Genomic DNA, 13,584 nt, shown 5'->3' on the forward strand with positions numbered 1-13,584 from the left:
ATTTATTATGTTTATATCCCACCCTTCCGCCAAAAGGAGTCCAGGCTAAATTTGGGTTTGTATTCTTAGTATTCATTATGGTGTGAATTTTCAGTGCAAAGACTTGAATATTGTTCCATTGAGCTCACAACTGCATATTAGATAGACAGTTAGAGAAATAGTGACTTATTCAAAGCCAGCTAATGAATGTCCAACATTATTTTTTTTTACATTGTCAAACGTGATGCTTTGTCCATTGCATCATTGCAGCTGTGCAATTTGTGTGACTCAGCAAACAGACCATGACTCATTAGGCATGCATTGTGATTTTGTCAGGTTCTCAACAGCCCCCATCCTGGTGTTGGAGCTCCAAATAAGAAGTAGGAACAGGAGGGTTAGCAAGTTTCTTAGTGTAGTGCTTGATGAGTTGAAGCTGTGCAGGCCTGATATACAGTGGTATCTTGGGTTACAGACACTTCAGGTTACAGACTCCGCTAACCCAGAAATAGTACCTCGGGTTAAGAACTTTGCTTCATGAGAACAGAAATTGGGCAGCAGCAGGAGGCCCCATTAGCTAAAGTGGTACCTCAGGTGAAGAACAGTTTCAGGTTAAGAATGAACCTCCAGAACAAATTAAGTTCTTAACCTGAGGCACCACTGTACAACAATGACCGCTCCCCACTTAAAACGGGGGGCGGCCTTTGCGTGGACGCGTGCAGCCCCTAGATCTGGAGCGGCCCCAACAGCATAGGCTTGGCTTTGCCTTCCCTCAGGTGGGATACCTGGAGGTCTCCGCCTACCTCAGTCAGTTGTCCAATCCCACCTGGGGGAAGCGTTGCCAAGGAGACCAGGCCAGGTAGGGGAGGGATTACCTGCCCACACAATAGAGGGAGGATCTTACCTAGGAATCCTCACTTGGCTCCAGAGCTTCTCCCACCCTACCCACCCTCAGTTAATGTCTTATTTTGCAGGTTAACTTTTCTTCACAGGTTTTTCAGGTTACCTTTTCTTCACAGGTATGCGGGCGCTGCTACGTTAAGGTCGCTGTTAAAGGGCCGGAAAGGAATTTCCCTGCATTGGCAGGTTTCGCCTTTCCCGTAGCAAAACGTCACAACTTTGGCGGTATCAGGCCTTGGGCGGAATCCTTTTGTCCATCTTCCTCTTGCAGCGGCGATACCAGGGTTCCCCGTTAAAGGGGTTTTCTGAAGGGAGGCTTTGGCCGTACACCGAAAGGTCGTCATTGCCCTCTCCTGCGGCGGCGGCGTTACAGGGGCGGCCATCTCTGCTTGAACATATGTTCTCCAGAGCCGGCCCATCCCCCACACACACACTGGATAACCCTGATGCTCCCTAGGTCCCCGGCTGGGGACCGGGGAGGGAGAACACCCAATGCCTGAGCCAAGGTCTACCCACATTTGAAATTTAATAAAGTTGTGGCCAATTTAATCCCATAGCACGTTGTCTTGAGTCGTTATTCCACATGACGGGGGGACTGTGCAGGATCTGGGGACTCCGCCTGTCCACGCAATACCAAGGAAAAAATGGATACCTAACTAGTTAGTATACTATAGAACTTATATGTGAAAATAACATGTGTTTCTAGATTCCCCATTCAAGTAGATAAACATATCTGCCGAAGCTTCATATATAGTTTCCATGAACATAAAAATTATCTCGGTTATGACGTTTTATAGGAAGAGAAAGTGACTTGAAGTTAATAGCAACTTCCCTGAGTTCTGTTTGATTCTTTGGTGTAATTCTTTGAAATGATAAAGAATTAGAGAAATAATAAATGCCAATAAGCAAAATTATGGAATTTGAGACATTCCTTGACCTGCATCAAATGTTTGTGTCTGGTTTTTTCTCTCATCTGTCAATGCAATAATCAGATGCCATTTAAGTGAAGGGTTAGAACCTATCTAGCTTCTTTTCCACTTGTTGCCTTCACATATTTTGAGGCCGGGGGAATATTGTATTAAAAGTTGAAGTGGCTGAAGCTTAAAGACATGAAATAAATATGTAATAAATAGGGGAGAAACTCCCACCTTCAAAACACTATTCCACAGCACCAAAAAGTGACCTCTCAGCACTTAGCAATATTGATTTTCAAAATCACATCTAATTTTCCAGCCATTTCTCTACACAATTTCAGTGAACTTCACAGGATGATTATTAGGCATTGTAAATCACCGATGCTTGAAACATTTACAAATTAATTAAATGATGGCAATCCGTGTAGAAATTGTTCTGCTCTGAATTATTACACAGAAGCTCCTATGTGTAAATGGTATGGTTGATTTGCCCTTCTACCAACTAATTCTTTGGGGGGTCTATAGATGCTTAGCTAGTGTTCTTGTATGACGTCTTTCTGAAAATGAATTCTGCAATCAATATCTCCCACAGACTGCTAGTCTTCTAAAACATAGATAGCTAACAAGGGGTTCCCCAGATGTTGTTGAACTACAACTGTATAGAAGAAGAAGAAGAGGAAGAGTTTGGATTTGATATCCCGCCTTTCACTCCCCTTCAGGAGTCTCAAAGCGGCTAACATTCTCCTTTCCCTTCCTCCCCCACAACAAACACTCTGTGAGGTGAGTGGGGCTGAGAGACTTCACAGAAGTGTGACTGGCCCAAGGTCACCCAGCAGCTGCATGTGGAGGAGCGGAGACACGAGCCCAGTTTCCCAGATTACGTGACTACCGCTCTTAACCACTACACCACACCACATTTCTTTGGCATATTTTAGAGGCCCCAAAGCAGTCATTAAATATATTAGTATGGTAAAAAAAACAGGAGCACTTCAAAATGCCAAAATAAAAAACAGATAGAAAACAATAAAAGTGAGACAAATTAGAAACATCTTGACTGCCCACCTGAAAAAAATAAAAGGGGCTAGGTTATTCTCTCTTTAGAGATGTGGTCATAATGTGCCACCAAAAAGTCCTATCTTGAGAAGATCAATAAATGCTGAGAGTGTGCTGTTAAGAGTATTGTGTAAAAATTCATTTTTAATTATTATTTTTTCTGTATTTCTTATTGAGTTAAGTGGCATGGTAGGTTATGAAAAGCTGGAAGCTTTAAACTGTGATTTGCAGTATTCTGTTTGAGGTGTGTTATTAAAGCACACTTTGTTGTTAATTTAGCACTAATTAGAGGTGGACATTTCTTTATAAATTACTCTTGAAGCATTGGACTCTTTTTCCTTAGCATCAGCCATAAACTATGATGATCTACATTAGGCCTTCTTCAGTTTCCTCAGTTTCCTCACTGCCAAGTTTGCAAAGGACTTGCTGAATAAGAGCGAAAGTGTTTAGGATCAAAGCACTAAGGAAAGGGAAAAGATGGATGAAATGCATTAACACAGCGATAAGTGTCAAGTCCACTGAGAGCATTACAGTTTTCACTAAGATCCAGCATAAACTGTCACCACTGAAACATAAATTAACCAGGGCATGTCTAAATTACTTCACCATGACAGAGAACGGCAGAGTGGTTTGGTTTGAAGAGCACATTGACACTAATTAGTTTAGCTGTTGTGAACGACAGCTGACTAAGACTAATGACAGTATATTTTTCTCAGTCATTCCCATGACACTCTGTTTAAAAAAAAAGCATAAAAACTGATCCATTGAAAAATGGTGGGATTTGTGAGGAGAAGACCTGGCAAATCTAGACTAACAATTCAGAAATCAGCAGCATCAGTAATTTTGTATTATGATTTTTTTTTCTAACAATGTATAGAATTTAATCAAAACTTGAAGAATCACTTGAAGAACTTTTCTCGTGAAAGTATTCTGTCAAATGTCCCCTCATATATTTCTGAAGTAGGCCTGAAACCCAGCAAATATTAAAAAGTACTTGCTTGGTCAGCACTGGATATGCCTATTTTCCCTTTGGAAGTCAATGGAAGCCATCGTTATACACTTTTAGGTGCTAGGCGAAAAAGCTCCTCTTCAACCAGGCCTTTGGCTCATTAACATCCTATATCCTTTTAAATGTGTTTGTGGGAGGGAATGAGGTTATTGGTCCTTGTGTGTGAGGGGATGTTCTTGTTTTAATATGCATTTTGTGTTTTTATCTTGTATTTTAATGTTGTGAACCACCCTGAGATCTATAGATGAATGGCGGTATACAAATTTAATAAATAATACTAATAATAAAGTACTTAAGGGGATTTAAGAGCCCTGCTGGAACAGACCAAAGGCCTATCTAGTCCAGCATTCTGCTCTCACAGTGGCCAGCCAGATGCCAGCAGCACATGAAAACAATAGCACTCTCTTGTTCCTGATCCCGAGCAACTGGTATTCAGAGGCATTGTTCCTCCAATTCTTGAGGTAATACAGTCATCTTCAGTAGTAGTCATTGATAGCCTTTGTTGTTGTTTAGTCATTTAGTCTTGTCCTACTCTTTGTGACCCCATGGACCAGAGCACGCCAGGCACTTCCACTGCCTCCCGCAGTTTGGTCAAACTCATGCTGGTAGCTTCGAGAACACTGTCCAACCATCTCGCCCTCTGTTGTCCCCTTCTCCTTGTGCCCTCCATCTTTCCCAACATCAGGGTCTTTTCCAGGGAGTCTTCTCTTCTCATGAGGTGGCCAAAGTATTGGAGCCTCAGCTTCACGGTCTGTCCTTCCAGTGAGAACTCAGGGCTGGTTTCCTTCCATTAATTTATTTAATTCCTTTTTAAAGTTATCCAAGTTGGTAGCCATCAATATATCTTGTGGCGGCAAATTCCATATTTTAGCTATGCACTATTTGAAGATGTGGTTCCTTTTGTCTGTCCTGAATCTCTTCAACATCCAGCTTAATTGGATGACTCCTGATTCTACTGTTATTAGAGAGGAAGAAAAAATCTGTCTAACCACTGTCGCTAAACCATGACATACTTTTATGCATGTCTGTCATGTCACCCCTTTCTCCACACCCCCGCCTTCTCCACCCCAAACTTAAAAGCCTCAAACATTATAACCCTTAATCATTTCGGTTGCTTCTTCCTGCACCATTACCAGCTCTACAATATCACTTTTGAGATGTGAAGAGAAGAGCTGTACACGGCATTCCAATCTGGGGAATGTTAAGAGAATTCTGATTTCACTTCACTTTCATGGCAACTCTGGATATGAAGCACTGTATCTCAAATTCACTTGTTTTCCATGTCATAGGGCAGATAATTGCGCATCAAGACGTCGGTGCACCCTTGAGGATAAATAAATACACACGGACACAGAATTTTTAGTTTAAGGTTAATGGGCAAAAATGTAGGCCACAACTTTATTGATTACATGAATGTGAATGGTATTGGCTTGGGCATTGGCAATAACTATATCTGACTCCTGCCCGCCTTGCAGGAAGTCTGGAAGGGTAAAAAACCAAACGGGGGAGCTCCATCGATAGCAACCAACTGAAGCTCACTCCGGAGTTCCTGCTGGGTCCTAGCCCCTCAAGCGGACTTTGGACGAGATCCAGACCCGCAGGTTCCTTTACTGGAATACCCTTGTACCTGGAGGGGCAGATGATGGCCACACCTCCCCTCCCCCACATCACAATAATCCAGTGCCTAACCGCCAAACCTTACAAAAGTTGTGACAACCAAATGGCCTGTGCCAATTTGCTGAATGGAAAAAAATCCTCTCCAGCCCCTGTTCCAAAACAGGCAACCAACCAAAGTCCAGAGCAAGGCCAAAGCAGACACCTAAAATACAGGGCAGGCGGGTGGGTGTTCGGCGCCGCGAAGCCAAGTGAATTCCCAGAAACGCATCGCCACCTTTTATATGCCCCCACAATCACACCACCGATCTCTGATTGGCCAATAGGCCATGGTGTGATCATGGGACCATCGCAGGGTCCGGGCTCAATCTCCCACCCTCTGAAGTATAGGGGGGGGGGCCTTGGGCCCGCGCACAACATGGACCCTCAATTAGGAGGATCCGATTTGCTAGCAGAATAGTCTAGGTTTCAGATAGCACTGTTAAATCCAGCATTCAACATTTTCCAGCAACTAAGTGTTTATCAAAGAGCAGAGTAAGCAGTGGTAATCTAAACTTGCCGTGTGCACAACATATCACTGTTTTAATGCAGAAGTGAAATTGACATAATTGTCTAGTATATTGAATGTAAAACTGAGAAAAGAAGTGCTGAGGAAGCACCATAATCTTCTGACTGAATGGGCTGTCTGAAATTGTATGATGATGAGCTATTTGAAATTATAAAAATGCTGAACGTTTTCTTTCAGTGCAGCAGTTTAGAATGGAAGGTGACACCCTGCTGTAGACAAATCATTTGTTCCACATAATAGAAACAGGTCTTGCTGTCACATATGTGTGTGGCAAGGAGAACATGCAATACCTCAACTGGAGCACAGATAAATACATACTGAACTGTTCTCCTTTTGCAGTTGCGAAGATGTAATTTGAAATGACTAATTCACACTGAAGGTTTTTACCACTTTTGCCATTTTATTGTGAGTCCCAAAATCTCTCCTTCTACTCTACACATGCAAGATGAGCCTTGCTTTGGTACTGGCCTGTGCTAGGGCAATAATCAAATGCACTTACTCGGAAGTAAGACCCATTTTATTCTCTTTGACTGGCCTTTGAATAAACAGGCATGGAATACATGAAATCAACAACATTTAGAAGGTCATGGGTTCCCCAACCTTGCTTTAAATCATGAGTGGGTAACCTTTGGTACCCCAATTCATCTCAATAGACCTCCTAATTTGGCCAGTAATTCTAACTTGTCCAGATCATGCCCACCTGTCACTCACCTGGTCTCATGTGATATCAAGTGTAGGAGAGAAATAATCTGGAATCTTAAAGTTCAGTGCTGGTTGCTTCACAGTGTGTGTGGCTTGTGCATGACACTGTTTAAATTTTGCACCAAATGTAGGTGGGGTCCAGTGTCTGCTGAAAGCAAGTTGGCTTGCAGTTGTTTGTAAAATGCACACATCACCAAATACAAGTCAGTGGCAAAGGAACAATTGATGTTTAATCTTTGTTGCTTTTACTATCTTCAGATAGAAAAGCATGGTACAAATGTTTACAAATAAAAGTAAATGAATTAATTATTGTGATATTATCAATGGACATTTATAGATGTGTAATTTTAAAACTAGTGGTAGTTTAAAGGAAATTTCTTGTATTTTGTTTATTCTTATTGGGTGTTTTTATTTTGCTATAGTTTTTCATAGATAGATAGTTCATTACAGGCTACATTTAAGAACTGAGATTCTGATGTATTCTTTGGGGAAACATCTGATAAAATCAACAAACTAAAAGCAAAAACCTCATAAAATTTAAAAAAGAGAGAGATAAAATGAACCAAATTTTAAAAACATGGTTACTAATAGATTTTCATTTCTTTATAGGCTGCTTGGGGAAGAACATTTTTAGCAGGCATCAAAAGCAGTACAAAAAAGGTGCTTGCCTGATGTCAATAGACATGAAGATTTGCATCTGGGTCCTTAGGATTTAAAAATATGGAAATTGAAATTTTCAAGCAGACAGATTTAATGCAGATCAAACTTACTGGAAAAGGGATTCTTGCTATCTTTTCCACAGATGGTAGTCTTCTGGGGGACTACCAAAAAGCTGTTGCTGAAACAGCATTGTCACTTTTCAGACTACTGAATGTACTGGCCCTTTTATGATTGCATTATGCTGTAGTAAATTCACCAAAGCAAATTCGAGTATGAAATCCGCAAGCTATCAGCAGTCAGAAAAAATATATATGCTGTATATAGCTGCCATTAGCCCATGCTTCCCAAGGGCAGAAAATTGAACTTTTAGGATTTTCCTCATCTCTGCTTCTCTAAATCATGTTGCATTATAATAAAGTCCAATGGAATTTGTACTCGGTTATTGTAGTCTGTGTCTCCTTTGTAACCTTAATTCAATATGTAAACATAAACTCAATTCATACAAATATTTGATTGCCCAAATGAAATAAGTTGCTAGTTGCTTTGTTTGTATGTCTGTCTGTTTATTGTGTGTTTAGAATTTAATGATTTCTATATAGGAACTTAATAATAATAATAATAACAATAATAATAATAAAGCAGTGGTACCTTGGTTTACAAACTTAATCTGTTCCGGATGTCCATTTTTAAACCAAAACTGTTCTTAAACCAAGGCGTGCTTTCCCTAATGAGGCCTACCACTGCAGGTGCCCTTTCAACATTTAGGTTCCATTCTTAGACCGAGGTAAAGTTCTCAAACCGGGACACTATTTCCAGTTTTGTGGAGTTTGTAAACCAAATAGTTCTTAAACCGAGGTACCAATGTAATAATAATAATAAAATTTATATACTATCCTTCATCTGAAGATCACAGGGCAGTTTACAGTATAAAGTTGTTGGATGTCCAAATCCCATCAGCCCCAGCCAGAATGGCCAGTGGTCTAGAATAATGGGAGTTGTAGTCCAGAAACAGAAACTAGCCTGAAGCTCATCTGCTATGAAATGATTTGACATAATTTGGGTTTAGTCTTAGGTTTACAAATGGCCAGAAGTCTCTAAGTAATCTATATTGTGTGTTTGTAATGCTCTCAATGAGGGCATTTGTGGCATATCAGTTGCCATGGTTTCTGGCTCCTATTGGCTATACCAATTGGGAACTGTGTGAGACTGGAAAGCTCAGTGGGAAGAGCTCCCAGGAGCAAATAAAGTTAAAGCAAAACTCATTTATCCCTTCTGTGCAGCTTTTAAGAATACAGAGGTTCTCTCAGGGCCTGGCTCTAGAAAGAGTTAGGGTCAAACTGAATTCCATAAATGAAGCTATGTAATCAGCCATGGCAGAAGACGAATGGAGAGGGAAGACAAAAGTAGACTGGATTGTTCTATTCGGGCCCTTTAACACTGCAAGATGAATTAAAATGGAAGCCGTTGGGCAGATAGCCAAGAGACAGCAAAATTAGAGAACTGGATCTGCTTCACTGCCTATAAAAGTAACCTGACATACTGAAATTGATTACTTGAGATGCTTTCCCCCCCTCTACCATTTCCATATTGCTTTGTATTCAGGTACTGTGAATCAAATGCACAGCACAGCCTCAACATTCCCCATTTCGTCTCCTCCCTTAGCCGAGGCGGAATCCTGCTGTAGGTGTGCATTAGGGATCCTGCCAATGAATTACCAGTATATAGAGACTTGTTACATAAGCCAGTTACTAATACGTGTGTGGAGGCTCAATTTAGCCACCCAGGTTTAATAGAAAAGAATATGTCAGGAAAAGCTTCATTTTCTCTTGAAAATTTCAGATTGCTGAGCAGGGCCGATAAAAAAAAGTGACTGGTGGGAATGAAAGACAAACCAAGATCTTAAGTGAAAAGGGTAAGTGCAAGAGATAAAGAATAGGAAGGAAGAGGGTCATTGGTGATGAGGATTTAAGAACAGGATGGAGAAGGGGATGCAAAGGAGAAGCTGTTGAAAGCATGCACAGGGGGGGAAAGCATGTGAGGGGAAGTGTGTGTATGCTGGTGTCAGGAAAGTGTGTGATGAAATGGGAATGCTGACCCTGAGGGCGATTGCCTGAGAGTACACCCAGCTAAAGGAGATGAGATAGGAGAAGGACACTTTACTCTTGAACTGCTGGGACGTAAGGAAACACTGTGTAGTGCTACCTCAGAGTTGAAAAAAGTGAGTGACTGAGGGAGGAGAGCAATATGAAAGCCCAAGATGCAGTGTTGGTGGTTAGGAAGCAGAGAGACAAAGACAAGACAGAACCCCCATCCAAAAGGTTCCTGCACCTTTAAGTTTTATGAAAGAGCATTGCCTCCCTGGCCTGACAGCCCTATGACGGGAAAATCTACACATGGTTGAATTTTATATTCTCTTCAGTAACTAGAGGCGCAGAGGCTCTTGACCTAGAAATCCTAAGAGAACAGGGGGAATGATTTTTTACAAGCTGAGTCATGGGAATAGCAGAAACTAGTGATGCTTTTCTCATGGAAACATGCAAGGAAAAAATTGGTCCCAGTTGTGGAACTGGCTTCATTTCTTTCCCACAGGCCACTGTGCATTATTCCCTCCCCCCCCCCCGGAAAGACCATACTAAGCTTCAGCGCTGACTTTCAGAGCTAAGTATGAACTGCAGTTTGGTTGCTGTGTTACTGTGTTTCAGTCTAAGTTCAGTCTGACTAAATTTCAAAAGGTTTTTTTAAAAAAAAATCTTTCTAAACTAGAATGATGTGACTTAGTGACTTAGTTCCCATGTCCAGCAAAATTGACTAACGCATTGGTTTCCAAGCCCCCACCCCCAGACTACAGTGGTACCTCAGGTTACATATGCTTCAGGTTACAGACTCCGCTAACCCGGAAATATTACCTCAGGTTAAGAACTTTGCCTCAGGATGAGAACAGAAATCGTGCCTGAGGTACCACTGTATTTAAAAATTGCTGCGAGCCATGGCAGACCACTTAGTGAATTATCTGCCTGTTGTAAAAAATGCAATTCTATATAATTCAAACTGTAATAAGTGGTACCTCGGGTTAAGTACTTAATTCGTTCCAGAGCTCCGTTCTTAACCTGAAATAGTTCTTAACCTGAAGCACCACTTTAGCTAATGGGGCCTCCTGCTGCTGCTGCGCCGCTGGAGCACGATTTCTGTTCTCATCCTGAAGCAAAGTTCTTAATCTGAGGTAATATTTCTGGGTTAGCGGAGTCTTTAACCTGAAGTGTATGTAACCTGAAGTACCACTGTGTGTGTGTGTGTGTGTGTGTGTGTGTGTGTGTGTAAGTGTAAGTGTAAGTGTAAATATATATATAATGCAATGGATGTGCCATCTCCCATCTTCAACCACAAATCCATACACCAACTGAATGAAGCTTGGAGACAACTAGGGGTCCACACACAACCGTTTGGGAATTCATGGACTAACTGTTGCAACTTTTAGGCAGTTTATATGGCAGTGTTTTACTGTCAACAAGTGCATGTCCGAATTAAGTTATTGCATTAGACAGTTTATCATTAGCTTCAGTGTGCCTTACGTTTTCCTTTTCAAAGGAACTGTCCTGTTGAAAGGTATCCAACATGAGACTAAAGTCTGGTCTGGCTGTGCATTACCTTGTGTGTAAACAGTCACAAGAAAGTAGGGCAGGGGTACACAGCCAAGCCCTCCTCCCTTTGGTATGTCATCCTTATCTTTTGTAGAGTTTGAGGGTGAAGGTTTGAAGTAGGAGTCTTCTCTGCTCCTGCTTCCCATCTCACCATATTATGATCTGTAAAGTGCTCATGATATTGTACTACTTTTTAATAATCAAAGTGTTTGTAGGGTGGCCACGTGTACCACTTTACAGGCAGTTTTCCATTTGAAGGAATCCTCCTTTAGAAGGGCATGCCTTCCGGGTTCCCCAGAAAAAAAGAGACATCCTGTTTTTTCTACAAGATCTTGACAGCCATTTTGGGTGCCACGCTCTCAAATGCTCTCACCCCTCCCCCCAAAAAACATGCTTTTGGGGGGCAAGAGCCAAGCACGGGTCATGTGATTCATCTGGAAGCACATCCCAGAATATGTGTGTCCTGGGTTTGCACTGGGAAAAGTTGGAAGGTATAAAAGGGCTGTTTCTGTCCAAGTCTGGTTTAAAGACAAAAAAAGAAGAGCAGAGGCCTTGAAAATGCCTGCCAGCTGCTCCTGGACTGGGAGATGGAATAGGGACACAGAACACCTATTCACAGTCTCCCTTACTATGTAAATGTATGAATTTATATTTAAAGAATAGAAATCAGCTCTAAATTTGTATCTATGCATAAACATCAACGCTTGCAGAGTTTATACAAATTGGTGCCCTCCTCCTGGTTTCGTGAAGTTCTTTTTTTCTTCTCACATGCGTAAGTGGCCCTCATAAATGTTAGTGGCTACAGAGATGATGAATAGGAATTTTATCTGCCAAAGGCCTTTCTTGTGTGCTCTTTGTTGCCTTCTCTGACACCAGGCTTTGTCTTCAGTTTTTATTATGGCAAGGCTTTATAGTTTTATATTTCCTTTTACAATAGGAGATGTTCTCTTCAGCAGGCCGACCGTAATGAGCATGCTCGGCTCTGTTTTGCAATCACACTATATCCGTTGATCTTAAAGTGCTATGTAAAAGTCACTCATTCTTTTGGACGGTATTTGTTAGGCTCATGCTGAGCAAGGAGCTGACTCTCTCTAGTATCATGAAGACTGAAGATATCAGCATCAGGATTTCCTGCAGCATCACTTAGTGCACTGACTGAAAAATGGAATTTTGGTTACAGAAGCGTACAATTCAGGCCTGCAGTATCACACAGCAATATAGTTTGACATAGCTTAAGTTGCATCTGTTCTGCTTCACCTCTGCATAAGTAGCTTTTATTTATACTCTTAAAATTGTATAGAAATGCTTAATAATAATAATAATAATAATTTATTATTTATACCCCTCCCATCTGCCTGGGCTTCCCCAGCCACTCTGGGCAGCTTCCAACAAAATATTAAAATACAGTAATGCATCAAACATTAAAAGCTTCCCTAAACAGGGCTGCCTTCAGATGTCTTCTAAAAGTCTGGTAATTGTTGTTCTCTTTGACATCTGATGGGAGGGCATTCCACAGGGCAGGTGCCACTACCGAGAAGGCCCTCTGCCTGGTTCCCTGTAATACCAATATCTGGGGCTGAGTATTGACATAGAACAGATTTTTTCTTTCTTTAATCACCTTGCATTTCCCTCCTACCATCTAGGTCTGTAACACTCACATTTTTGGTTTAAAAGGGGGGAGTAGAATTTTATTACCCCAAGGATTCTGTCTCCTTTTGCCCCCTACAGGGGGTCTAGTTGTATTGCCTCTATTCTTGTATCAATCAATCAATCAATCAATCAATCAAATACCTTTATTGGCATCACAGTATAAAACACTTCAAGTAACTGGAATAATTAAAAAGACAAGGGTGAAGCTATCAAGGGTTAAAAGAGCACACTATGATCGTGTGCATTTGAATATTTAGCTATGCCATGTCTATATCCTGAAAGGATAGTTCGTTGAGAACCCTTTCGGGTAAAATTGCGGCTAAAAAGGAAGCTACTAAAGCAGTAATACCTTTCTCCTGATCTGCCAGGAGAAACCTTATTTGGCTTCTTCTCGGAATTGTGGGCCGGATGTCCAACATTTTGCTCAGCATCAGTTGGCGAGGTCTGCTGTGTAAAGGGCAATCTAAGAGAATGTGGTCCATTGAATCAGGTACTTCTTGATGGCAGGCACCCAAAGAGGCTTGAAATCGAATGTGTGAGCATCTGCCTTTGGTCACGGAGGAAGGGGAAGCATTTAGTCTTGCAAGTATAAAGGCTCTTTGATGGGAAGGGAGGAGTAGATCCTTTAGATAGTTGGCACAGGTTCCGTAGGATGTTGTGATACCTAACAAGATATTGGAGTATGAGGTAACAAGCGCTGTCTTTCGTGGTCGTAGAGCCACTGCTTGATTAATTGGAATGTGTTACTTTTACATACTTTGAGGTTCTCGAGGGCAGTGCCCAAACTACTAATCTTGTAGACGTGAAAGATATAAGTATTATGTTTCTAAACTGGTAGAAAAAGTGACTGTCAAGCCACATTTTCCAGCTTTCTCATCTTCTTTAAGGCTATAATAATGC

The 13,584-nt window shown here is 41.4% G+C and overlaps 1 protein-coding gene across 4 annotated transcripts in view; it reads left to right on the plus strand.

The window, feature by feature from the left end:
* The window catches only part of IL1RAPL1 (interleukin 1 receptor accessory protein like 1), a 657,222-nt gene that overhangs the window by 82,463 nt on the left and 561,175 nt on the right, over positions 1-13,584 (plus strand). The window contains exon 2 of one of the 4 annotated variants that reach the window (XM_083498267.1): positions 9,236-9,308. The exons of the other annotated variants lie outside the window; for them this stretch is intronic. The gene's annotated coding sequence lies outside the window, so the exon portion shown is untranslated. The remainder of the gene's footprint in view (positions 1-9,235; positions 9,309-13,584) is intronic. 4 annotated transcript variants of the gene reach the window in all.

The sequence above is a fragment of the Podarcis liolepis genome (genome assembly GCF_965112155.1).
Source record: "Podarcis liolepis genome assembly, chromosome: 4".
Classification (NCBI taxonomy): Eukaryota; Metazoa; Chordata; class Lepidosauria; order Squamata; family Lacertidae; genus Podarcis; species Podarcis liolepis.